The following is a 13799-nucleotide window of genomic DNA, read 5'->3' on the forward strand; positions in this document are numbered from 1 at the left end:
TGTTAACCCTTTACAGCATGGTCGGCAAATATTTTCTCCTGCTCTAGACATGGCTTCAGAACTTTGCTATCCAGCACATTTTAGCTTACCTTTGTAGTCCTGTTGGTCAGTTCATTACCTGTGCCTTGGAAGTCATATCAAAAACTCAATGTTTTGAAGGATCACACACATCCTAGAGCTTTTCATTAACATTTTTCATTGAGCCACTTCACAGTCTCAGCTTTTACGCTTAAGTCTCTCATCTCATTTCTGGTGATTTCTGTAAATAGTATGCCAAGTGGGTCCATTTACTTCTTTTACATATAGAAATCAATTATTTTTATTGCTACTTTTCAAAGAGATTATTCTTTCTCCAGAATTTGTCCTTAACTTTATTGTCAGAAAACAACTGAACATAAACTCAATGACTTATTTCTGAACTCTCGATTCTAAATATCAGCCTATGTGTTTTCCTGTCTATCTGTAGACCAGTACCATGCTGTTTTGATCAGTATAATTTTGTAGTCCATTTTTAAGTCAAGTAGATGTCTCAAGCTTGGTTCATTTTTCTCATGCTTGTGTAGATGATTTGAGAGTATTTTGAAGATCCATACAAATTTTAGGACTGCTTTTTATATTTGAAAGTGTCATTGAATTTTGATGTATAGATTGATTTGGGAAGTGTAAACATTTTAATGATACAAATATTCTAATTTATAAAGACAGGAAATGTTTTCACTTCTTTGTGCTTTTTTCAGTTTCTTTCATAAATTTCAGTGGATTTCAGTATATAGCTATTCACTTACCTTCATAGACAAACATAATCTTTTAGTTATTTCAAATTGAATTTTTAAAGTTCTCAGCTATGTAAAGAATCTACTTCAGCACAATAAAGTGTTTATCCATATGAAGAGCCACAACTAACAGTGAAATGTTGTTGATCTTTCCTCTAAGACTTACAGAGAGACAGGGATGCCTTCCCTCCCTCTCCATTTGATTTTATTTAGTTCTGGAGGTCCTAGCAGAATAACTGTGCAAGAACAATAAATTTACAAGCCCTCAATATTAGGAAGGAAAAAGTTAGATTGTCTCTGTAGAAAGTCCTAAAGTCTCTACCTTCTAGAACTGAGAAATGAATCTGGTAATTGAGGACACCATGCCAACATGAAAAGAAAAACAAAACCCAGCAGAGTTTCTATGTATTACCCGTGAACAAGATGAAAAAGAATTTCACAATATTGCATGGAACAATGCTGACTAGTTCCCTTGCATTTAGTTGTCCTGAATTTAAAATTCTTCCTTCACTGTCTTTCTCAGAAGATCAGTGATGGTCACAATAAGCTTCAAAATCATAGCCCTCAAAATTGACAAGTCACCAGACCAAAGCATGAATATACACAAAGATAAAAGAACTTTTTTAACCAATGAGACACAGGCTTCATAAATTTGGGGGATAACTTCAATAGTATACTTTTGTTACATTAGTTACCACAATAATGCCAATGTAATTTATTAAGTACTTTTATCTTAAAATAGATGATAAATAGATAGACGAGATAGTCCAAGCCTACATTGCGATGGGTTGGTATACGAAGTTCATGTAGCAGCAGCATTATTCAGTCTGAAATTGTGAGGTTGCCAGAGGCTTCCTACTTTTAACTAAAGCGCTCAGTGCACTTTGGGATGGCAAAACCATTTGCAATTTTGATTTCAGTGGTAATATGGTTTAGGCATTATATATATCACTAAACATTAATTAATTTAGTGACTAAAACATAGTATGATATTGGATCTTATTGAAGAAAGCAGAAAATTCTAATCTTGTAAGCAATCAAACCTGTGGTCTTTGACTACTATAGAAAATAAGCTATCACTAAGCCATGTGATAAAATTGCCCTCACATAATGTTCTTCAAACTTATCAATTGCCATTTCTATATTTTTTATTATGAGACTTCTGAACATGGTCTATTTTCTTTCCTCTAAAATGTGAATAATAAATTTGATACACTCTTAAGTAAGTTTGCTATAACATAGGGATATAATTTACACTATGGAAAAAAATATAGAAAAACACAAATGTCAAAAAAAAAGGTAAGGCCCAAATGGCTCTATCTGTAAGGCAGAGCATGAATCATGGTCCATTCTACTGTTAGTTATTTCTAATGTGATGGAAAACAGACATTGTATTGTCTCCTATCTGCTTGCTGGATGAGGTGAGGAGCAAGAATTCTGGACATCCATAAAAGACAGAGGAGTTGGAAGACATAGGGAATGTCGATATATTCTATTCCTCAACACCTAGATCTAGTAGCCCACACTTCAAAAGTACGTAAAAGAAGCAAGCATGAACTATAATTCACAAAAGTCACATAGACACTCAAGAGTCTGATGTTTGATATTTACATGTATTAACATTTAGCAATATCCTACTGCTTTGTAATTAGAGTTGACTCCCAAGAGGTACCTCGTAATTGCTCATTTTGTAGATGCAGTACTTCTGGACCTAGAAGTGATTAAAATATTTATACTGCACAGCTTGTTTAATTCACTTATATTATCAGATTAATTTACTCTGATTCTCTGTGCATCAATATTTTTGCTGTTTTTATCTAAAATGGCACTTGAAAGAAAATAACTTTCACTGTGGTCTTAATAACACCCAGTTGTGCATTTGAAAAAAGATAAGATGAAGATAGATTAATATTAAGCTTTTGCTATATTTATATATTATAAATATATTCATGTGTATAAGATGTGAAATACAAAAGGGACTAATAGTAATAAGATTCGTTTGATTAGGGATTATATTAAGGTAAAAACTTTTAATAATCTTTAGTGATAATGATTTCACATATTTTGTGCATCAGGAAAATTTACATTTCATGTTTAAAGTATTTCAAATTATGATGAAAAAACAAAGAATCATTTGATTTGACTACATTTATTCTCCAACTTCTAATCATATAATGTAAATGTTGCTCTCTTTCCTTTCAGGTATGTATTTAAATATATTTAACTTAATGAAATAAATACTGAAAGTAGTTTAAATACTATATTGTCCTACTAAAACAATTTTAATATGTCATTGGAATTGTAGGCTCAAGATGCTATGTTTTGAGCAAATATTTGAATTAATAGATCTCTGAACAGTTTTGTAGAAGTAGGCCCCCAAATCTAGCAATGATCTTGATTAGGAAGTTTGTGTTCAATGGGCTTCATTTCAAAGTATTTGTGTTATGAGGTCAAAGCTTGTAGGGAAATTATCAGTGATTGTGAAGGCACAGACAGGGTACCAACCCTGATAAAGAAAATTAACTTTGGGTGCTTTCTGACTTAAGCTAAAGTAAAGAGGAAGTGACTAGAAGAAGCTTAATTGAATGATCAAGACACAAATCCCCCTTCAGTAATTTGATGAAACTATATCACTGAAAATCAACTCTGCCAGCCATCAAGTTCCATGTTATTTTTGAAGTACATTAGGAAAAGACTGGCCTCAGCCCAGGCCCGCTGGGGACAGAGTTTCTATCTCTGAGCCTTGCTGCCTTAAGGGGAGGGGACAAAAGATGGAGGGACTGTTGGAGTCTCACTCCCATTGCTGTTCAACATTCACTGCCTGCAGTATCTGTCAACATGAAAGAAAAGAAAATAGAAGCTCATCCAGTCAGATCCTAATATCTTCTGGACGACATTGTTGTAGCCCCTTAAGCAAAAGAGAAAACAGGAATTAAGTTAGGAAAAGAGACATGACAAAATATGAATGCACAAAATCTCTCTAGCCAGTGAGAGACCTCTGTGGTCAACATTATTGATTTTACCTGGAGGCAAAATGTCCTGTGCTGTAACAAGCCACCCAAAAGAATAATTTCCAAAGAAAGATGCGGGGCGGGAGGTGGGGGGGAGGGAGGGGGAAGGTAGGCAGAGAAATAACTCGAAATAACCTGATAAATAGAAAGGAAATCCAATACAGATGCTTTGGAAGTCAACCAAAAACACTTCGCTGTAGTAATACAAACTAGGTTTGTTTGCGTTTTGAATATTTATTCTCCCATACGCATTAACGTTTTTTAAAACAAAAAGTTTACACAGAACCAGACCAAATCTGAGGACCTGAGTTCCAATGACAGATCCACGTCTCCCAGGACAACACCAGTGACTCATTTCTCCTGGTGCCAAGGTATTGGCATGTTACCAAGATGACAGCAGTGAGATGTAGGTGAGTTTTGTCCTACTCACAAGGCCCAGAAGTTACCTTTGCCAGCACTAGCTCCCTGCTTCCCCTTCTTAGAGAATCTGGGCTGTCAGCCTTCAAACCACCACTGCTACTCAGAGCCATTTATTTCCTCCTGTCCTGCTATTCTGTTTGACTTGTGTCTAGCAACTTCTTCCATGCAAACACAGAAGTTGGCAGAATCTGACAAAGGTACAATGAAATCCTTCCTGCTAAGGAACTCACGTTTTAAAGAAGTTTCTGGTCTAACCTGCTTGCTGATTTCTGTGGTCTGAATAACTCCCACCATGCTTAATTACAAGCTAGGGACCTGAAAGCTGTTCCCACAGCAGGAAAGGAAACAGAAACACCAACATGGCGGAGGGAAGGGTTATGGCCCACTCTCTCTCTGAAGAGCCAGGCAAAGCAACTGATCCTTTGGAGTTCCTCCTGAGGTAAATGGAGGAGTCCAATGGAGGCATTTCTTTAATGAATCATCGGGACTGAATTCCAGGGAAGCCCTGTAGAAAACCCATCCATCCTGGTGTTCCACTGAAAGCTACCAATGGGTTGGTGGAGAAACACACCTCTTCAACCTGTGTTTTTCTGTCCGTGGACGTCTGGCACTACCCTCAGTGGAGTGTGCACACGTTTAGGAGAGCCTTTCTGTATCTCTCCACTGGCACCAATTTAGAAGTCTCTGTCTGTGCTGAGGAGAATAACAGACAGCCAAGCAAGAAATCTGGTCTACATGAATAGCATCATTGAAAGACATTGGCTGAACACTGAATCTTATTTATTTCTTCATCATGCATTCATTTATATGCTCATTAAACCTTTCAACACATGTATATTTTAAGAAGCATGCCTACAATTTCTTCCATTTGAAGTTCTTTCTTCTCAGCTTTCCTTTGGTGTATTTCTCTATTTTGCCACCTAAGACAAAAATCATCACCAAAGGTGTAACATTAATTCATCACACAACTGGATTGAGATGGCTACGTATGATTCAGTGTGGAACATTAATTTGACCTTTGAGGTTCCACTTAATGATTCACAAAATGAAAAGATAAGCGGACAAAAGAATACCTAAATAAATGCTCACAAAGACGTAGCTGCTTCTGTGAGAGACAATCACAGCATGAGGGGCAAAGCGGCCTCCTTTAAGTCCCAATTAGAGAAGGGACCTTGTCGACTCACATTGAAAATGACTATTTTTTGTCAACATATGAGATTTCAGTCTTGCGCAGAGTCACCTTTTATAAAGATGGTGCCTCCCAGGGAAATGGTGGCTATATGTGGGAAAATTAGTATGGCCATCTTTTACTTAGCATTGGTTTGTGTTCTAAAAATATGTAATGCTTTGCTGTACTTTAAAAACAGAAATTAGTAAAGCCAAATGTAGCTTTTTTTGTACAAAGGAAAGTGAATTAGATGAATCTCATACCTGTGTTAGACAGATTTTTTTTCCTCACAAGTTAATTCCGGTGATGGTGATGGTTATGACAATGATGATGAGGCTGGATTTGAACCTCTCACATTCTTAGCAAACAATGCATTGTGGAGCCACATCCACAGCCAAAATAAGCCAGATTTTATTGAAATCTTTAATGACTAGCAGATAAAATAACCAATGCTCTATTTATGTACATATATCTCCAGAATTCTGAAAAACCTGGATAAGCTTCATATTGTAATCAACCGTGAAGACATTAATGCCAATAGAGTGCTGCTTAAAGCTCATCCTGGGGAGGAGCTCTGATTATAGCATGATTGCATCTATGATGAAAACATTTTACCAGTGCCATTTGTGATGTAATAACACCATAATAATTGTCTCCCCAAACTTCCAAATGCCTATCAGTTGGATCTCATGAATTGGTAGGGCATCCTGTCCAGTACTGCAGTGTACTACACGGTATTCATAAACTCTTATATGTGGTTGCTCTGAGTCTCTCTTCTATGACCTTACTGCTCTATGTCTGAGACCCAATAAAAGCAAAGGTAGAAGAGATGACAGGTATGCACAGGTGGTCCTGGCCTGCCAGACTTTTATAAATAAAGTTTTATTGGAACAACTTTGTCATTCACATATGAACTGTTTTATGACTGATTCTGTCCTGCAAAAGAGAGGCATGCTGGGAATAGAGATAATGAGACCCACAAAGCCTTAAATATTTACCACCTGATCCTTGAAGAACAAGTTTACCAACGCATGGTCCAGGAATCTATTAAAATATAGGTATTATAGCTCCACCTCAGATTTTCTAAACAGAATTGGTATGTTACACAATGCTCAGACAATTCTCAGGTAAATTCAACTTTTAGAAGCACTGCTCCATGGCAGGTTTGGATGGGAGGATTCAGAAGATCTACGATGCCAGAAGGCTTGTGAGCATGCCACAGAGCTGGAAAGACATAAATGCTAAGATGTGCATTGCAAGGGATTGACTGTCAAGGTAGACTGCGGGGGCCTTGCAGGCCAAATCCAGATAAAGGCCAGGGATGGCAGCTGGGACTCGGGCATATGGGAGAGTCTCTGTCCCTGGTAGATTTTCTGATATACACTTAAATTAGAATCAAATACATTTGGATCATTTAGGAGAATCCCTTTATTGAAGTTAATTGATTCTGGGCGTGAATCACATCTACTAACTGTCCTCACATCCACAGGGACATGCCTCATTGTCTGCCAGGAGATTTCAGCCTAGACACACATGGTGCCTCAACACCACTGCGTAGGAACTGCTCAGTCTAAGGAAAAGCTGAGTAGAAGGGAACTTCACAGAGGAAACACAAGCGCGTGAGTGTGACCAGGATGCCTACTAAGTATCCAATTCACAGCATTTTAGAGAGAAAAGTAGGGCCTTATTGGCCTAAAACAGTAAATGAGATGATTTTATCACATAATTTTGATATTAAAAAATTGTTTGGAACACAGGATTCTGTAAATTCTCACAAACCACCAGTGGCTCAGGCCTGCCATCCTAGCTACTCAAGAGGCTGAGATCTGAGGATTGTGGTTCAAAGCCAGGACAGGCAGGAAAGTCATGAGACTCTCTCCAATGAACCACCAGAAAACCGGAAATGGTGCTGTGACTTAAAAGTGGCAGAGGTCTATCTCTGAGCAAGAGCTCAGGCATAGTGCCCATGCCCTAAATTCAAGCCCCATGACTAGCCAAAAAATAAAAATAAAAAATTCTCACGAACCTTGGTAAAACAACTTTTTAAAGGATCTTAGTGGCAACTGTTCTTTCAAAAAGTAGGCTCTGTGGTCTCCAAAAAAAATTTTTATTTTTTATATTATAAAGGATGATAGCAACTTTTTTTCTCTCCTTTGGATCAAAACATAAAATATTTTATTCAAAAACACACTGACAGTTGTTAAACTTCAGGGGATTATCCTTGAAACTAAAGATCAAACAAAAAAATTTGAACTTCCCATGGCAAAAAAACTCATCCAACCACCACAAAAATAACTGAAAATATTTTCGATGAGTTGAAATGATAAAGGTTTCCACTTGTAATGAGATGCTAGTTGAAACAACTCTTTAGATTTCTCCTGGGGTATGTACTTGCCAAAGACAGACATAATATTTTCTCATTATTAGCTCTTCAGCAGAAAGGAAACTGGGTCTCATGTTCTTTTCCATCTCACCAAGGAAAGGACATTTGAACCAGTAATTTAGAGCACTGAAGTGACGGAGAGATGGAGAGGAACGCATAGTGATGCATAATTATTTCTCTGAAGGAGACGGGCTGTGAATACTTGTGTTGATTCTGCGTCAAGAGGGACTCTCCTGAGAAATCTGATTTAGGAAGAGGGAAGCCACTACAACAGCTCCACTTCAAACACCAACACCTCATTTCTTTGTTGTGTCTCAGGGTATGCTGAGCACCTTTTCACTGCCTCCCAATGGTCTAGGGTGTGTGGAGATGTCACGCAATACATTTTCGTGTGGTCACTTCCCAATGGTGTACATTCAAATGGAAAGATGGGGAAAATATCATATTAAAGTGAAGCAAGCCAGACCCAAAAAAACACAGGCTGCATAGTTTCCCTCATTGGTAATAACTAGAATATGTCTAGGATATTCTTGGCAGAGGATCACAATAGCTCAATACCTAGGTGCATATGAACATGTACAATGAAGCTGTTCCAAATCAACTCCAGGGGCTGGGAAGGTGGCTCAGTGGTAGAGTGCTTGCCTGGCGTGCGTGAGGCCCTGGGTTTGATTCCCCAGCACCACATAAGCAAAAAAGAAAGCCGGAAGTGGTGCTATGGTTCAAGGGGTAGAGCGCTAGCCTTGAGTAAAAGAAGCTGAGGGACAGCGCCCAGGCCCTGAGTTGCGGCCCCACACTGACCAAAAAAAAAAGAAATCAACTACAAGAAATGGAAATGAGGTATAATTGACTGTTTGTAGTTCTGTCTTTTTCTTTCCCATTTTTATGCTCTGTAGTCACTGTTTTTTATCTCTGTACCCTTTGTCTTATAGATAAGTTTATCTGATTTGCAGAAGGGAAAGGGAATCATAGAAACAGTGGGACAAAGGATGAAACAATTCAGCAATGATGCTCACTAGACACTATGTTGGAAATGAACTTTACAACTTGGAGAGAAGGGGAGTTGGGCAGGAGAAAGCGGGAGAAAATGAGGGAGGGGTAACACTGCTCAGAAAGAAATGTACTCATTACCTTACTCAAGTAAGTGCAACCCTTCTGCATATCACCTTTACAAAAAAAATTCCAGACAATCTGAAAAGACATATACTTTTTTCTGTGGGGGTCAGCCATGGGGCTTGAACTCTGGGTCTGGGCACTGTCCTTGAGCACTTCAGCTCAAGGCAAGCTCTCTACCACTTGAGCCACAGCACCACTTCCGGTTTTCTAGTGGTTTATTGAAGATAAGAGTCTCACAGACTTTACTGCCCAGGCTGGCTTTGAACCGTGATCCTCAGATCTCAGCCCTGTGAGTAGCTAGGATTACAGACATGAGCCACGGGTGCCCAGCCTAAATATTTTTATTATTAAACTCAGACTTCCATGAGCACCTTTGAGCTACTATAATGTGAGAACTGACCTATGTCCCACATTCCTGAAAAGAAAGCCAGAAGTGACAACAGAGGTCATCAGCCATGATGATGAACCGAAACTGCTAGGATAGTTTATAAACTAGGAATGTCTTCACGGTATTCCAAACTCTTCTGTTGTGTGGAGCCTATGACTACTAATGTGAAGCGCTCTCTAGATGATGGTGATGCACCCTCCAGATGGAGAATCCCTGGGCTGGAAGGATTCAAACACTGGCTTCAATGCTACGGAAGGGAGAAAGAAAGGAGCTTTTAATGCTTAGCTGGCGCTTTTCCCACAGCGTACCAGAATTTCTGATGGCACATTAGTTAAACAACGCAAGTGCAAGGTTTTCAGAAGAGAAGCTGTACCATCAGAGGGGTGGTATATAGGAATCCTGTCTTTGGATTTCTTCTACCTGGTCTTCTACCACTCTTTTTCTTCATATTTCACAGGACTCCTTCACCGAGAGTTCTTTAAAAAGTGTGGATGGGACCACAATGCATACATTCTAACCTCCAATTCTGCCAGAAGAAACCATTTTTGTGGACCACGTTCTCAACAGAGCCCAAGCTCCTGACTGTCCCACACTGTCCTTGAACCCTCTTTCTTTGCTCAGGGCCTGTATGTGTCCCCTCTTATCTTTTCCATCCAACTACACCCTCCCCTGTTCAACCCCATTTCCTCTTCCTGATCTTCAATTCACTAAGCCATCTGGTAATCATTTGAAGCATTACTCCATGGAGTTTGACTCGTGCATTTCCCATATACTTCAGTTAACTAAGTCTTGAAATGAGCACGCACCTCTGTGTTTGCTTATTTGAGAGGTTATATTGTAGGTCTCTAATCCACTTTTGAGAGAAATCTGTCTGTCTGGGCATAGCTGACTTCATTTCAGTATGATAAATGCCCAAATGATACCGTGGGATTGTAGGGTAGATCTATGCTTATTTTCTGAGTAATCTACTTACTGAATTTTATAGCAGTTATGCAAATTTACATTCCCACCAACAGTGCATTAGGGTCACCTCATCCTCTTGATGATGGTGATTCTTACTGGAACAAGACAGAATCTCAATGTTGTTTAAAATTCCATTTGCTTTACGGCCAGGGATATTGAGCATATCTTCATGTATTTATTGGCCACATGTACTTCTTAGAAGTGTCTGTTTATACTCTTTGCCCATTTATTAATGGACTTGTTGATAGGGTAAGGGAGTAGGAGGTTAACTTTTTAACTCTGTATCTTCTGATTAGTAGACCCATGTCAGTTGCATACCTGAAAAGATTTCTCACATTTTCAGCTCAACTTATAAAATTAGGTTGGCACTGGGTTTGCTAACATAGCATTTTTCACCATAGTAAACTTTTAGACATTTGAAATTTGCCAAGACAGTAGATTCTAAAGGTCCTGATACCCCTCTCTCTCTCCCTATTTCTCTCTCACTCTCTTTCTCTCTCACACACACACACAGATGACTGCTATGTAAGATGATTTTTGCAATAATTTTTCTTAAGTATATGAAAACATATATCAAAAACCATGCTCTGTACTTTAAAGACATGCAATTTTATATCAATTATACTGTGATAAAAATGAACAAATAATAATAAATGACATTAAAGTGTTTCAATCATTTAACCCTAGTTGGACAAGGAATCTCACTATTTTCAGAAGGTAGGGTTGTATTAATTTTATATATGATGATCATCAAGGAAAGATTGTCCTCTCTGCCACATAAACTATATATTTCTTAACAATGAAATGTAAGTAATATAGGTGAAAACATAATTTAAATCAAGTACGTAGCACATCAAGTTACCCAAGGAAGAGGTTATAAAAGAAAGATGAGGACACTGCAACTTCCATTTACATAAAAATCTAATGATCATATATACAACAGACACATAAGTAAAATATTTGCTGAACGCAAAAGAATCATTGGAGCCAATGGTGAATGCTTCTGGAGCTGAAGCAGATATAGATTTCCATTTACCTCTATTGAATGGCTGACTCCAAGCTATATTTATAAAAGATAGAGCTCACTCTGCTCAGGCCTACAGTCTCATGCTCAAGAGGGATACAAATCAAAGCAAAACAAGAAAGGCGCTGAGGTAAAAGCCTCCTACACACCTGCTCTTACAAAAATAGATAAATAAATGGTAATTGTGGGTTACATTTTGCATCGTGCGCTTGGTGAAAATTAAGAAGAAATAATTTTTAAAAGCTCTCTGAGAAAAAGCATGGTAAATGGGGTAGGAGAAATAATATGATTCTCTATAGCTTTACCCTAGAGCCCTGCTTTGTACATGTGAGACCTCCAGCAATTGATGTGCTAAAAAAAGAAAGGAAGTCAAATGCTTCCTCTCTGACTTGTATTACACCTATTGGAGAAAATGTACCTGAACAACTCCATGCAAAATGTTAAATTTTATTTTAAATAACCAAAGAAAAGGAAAGGTAAGAAAGAATTACAGATAACACTTTACTTCTAAAGACCACACTTGTTACAATACTATTTAAACCCACAATTTACTTTTCTTTGTTGGAAAGTAAAATGATGAAAGTGCAAAGGTGATGGGTGATTCCTTCCTCCTCCCAAGTAAGGAGAAATACCACTGCTACCCAGTTCCTCCAGACAGGTCTCTGCTAACTAAAGACTTACTAGCAATTAAGGACAAAATGGTCTCATACTCTATTCTATAAACCTGACACAGATCCAACTTTCTGTCATTTCAACTGTTCTAGCAACAAAGTCATGTTAGTTGTTTATTTAATCTAAACACTCAAATACAGGAGCAATGCTTTCCCAACCTAAAGGCTGACATCAAACAATCTGAAATTTTGATCTAGTCCAGGAGTGATCCTAAGGCATCGTTCCTACAGGTTAAACATGGAAGTGATAGTTTCCAGAGAGGCATAGATGAGGTCTCGAAAATGTTTAGAGTTATACCGATGTCTGGGTTTCTTTCGCGTTACCATGGAAAGCCCATTTGTGGAATTCAACATACTAAATAATAGATCGCCATTTTCATCCACTCTAGTCCTGTTCCCACATTCAACAGGACAGTTCCTGAAGTAGACTGCGTTGGGGAGTATGTAGAATGAAAACCACGTAGAACGGCCACTTCTGAAGGATTCACTTCCTGCTCAGAATCGTCCTGATTAGAGCCAAAGTAACAGAAGCTCCTTTCCCATTGTAGAAGCTGAAACACGTAAAGAATAGCCACTGTAATGGCACCTCTTTAGTGTGTTCCAAATTGTGTAAGTGAATCATAGGAAAAGAACATAGAATTAGAAAATTTAGCCGTTAAGACAGATTCACAATTATAATTCTACCACTTGCTGTATATAGCAGGCAGCCATCATTGTTTAGTGGGCATTTGGATCTTCAACAAGTACCCAGAAACAGTCCTATGTACACACACTCGCTCATACACTGAGATATGTGTAAATGCATCCAAATGCACACCAAACTAAATACAAGCACTAAGCTGAAGCTCATCTTTACTGTCCTCCTCTGCATTGATATACAAGATTCAATTCCACCATTACAAGCACCATCTGCATGTGGGGCACTGGGAGCCCTCCTTTGAGGGTTCCTCTCTAACTCCACTACCTGAGCATCCCTTTGCGTCTGTCACGTTGTGTCCATGTCACTAAGCTACTCTTTCTATTTTCTTGTCATCTGACTCAGACTAATAACCTTTTTTCCCCTTTTTGCTTGTGCATTGCTGAGGAATCGAACCCAGGGCCTGGGCATGCAAGGCAAGCGCTCTACCACTGAGCCACCTTCCCAGCCCTCAGACTAATAACCTTTTGTCTGAATGTTCTTCCCCAGATCCAGAGGTATTTCTCACCACAGATCTACCATGTCCAATACGATGGCCTCAGAGACTCATTCATCCAGTCAGGAAATATGCATACAACTAGGTGGCATCATCTTTTCCTGGGGATGGAACTTCAGCAGAGAACAAAAGCGGAAAGATTCATGTCATTTCCTGGGGCACACATGGTGTTAGCACAGGGCTGTGGTAACAGGTGGTAAATAAATGAGTACAATGAATGGTACCTGGTGATAATACAAATGGATAAATGAAGGATGCAGATGATAGGAAGTCTGGGATTCAAGCAATTTCAGAGCAAGTGATCTCAGGGAACCAACAGAGATGAGGACTGAGTGCCATGCATCTCCCAGAAGTAGAAGATGCCCATTACCTTGAAATCCAGGTGGAGAGTGCCATGTGCAAAGAATCAGTGTGAGAAGGGCGTGCCTTGGGTACAAGGAAGAGCAAACAGGTGTGCAGATTGGCCCAAATCGATCTGAGGATGCTCAGGGAAAGAGGAGATGGGAGGTGCATGGTGTTGAGATTGCTCGGGCTTTGTCATCCAGGCCTGGCTCTGTTCAAATGAACTGGAGAGCCACGTCACCAGACGCTTCGTCAAGGGAATATTTACTTCCTGCTTTAATAGCAAGAGGATCATTTGGGCTTCTGTGTGGAGAATATGTAGAAGGAACACAAAGGCAAATGGGAAAACT

The sequence above is a fragment of the Dipodomys merriami genome, unplaced genomic scaffold (genome assembly GCF_024711535.1).
Source record: "Dipodomys merriami isolate MVZ:Mamm:240054 unplaced genomic scaffold, mDipMer1.0.p SCAF_2, whole genome shotgun sequence".
Classification (NCBI taxonomy): Eukaryota; Metazoa; Chordata; class Mammalia; order Rodentia; family Heteromyidae; genus Dipodomys; species Dipodomys merriami.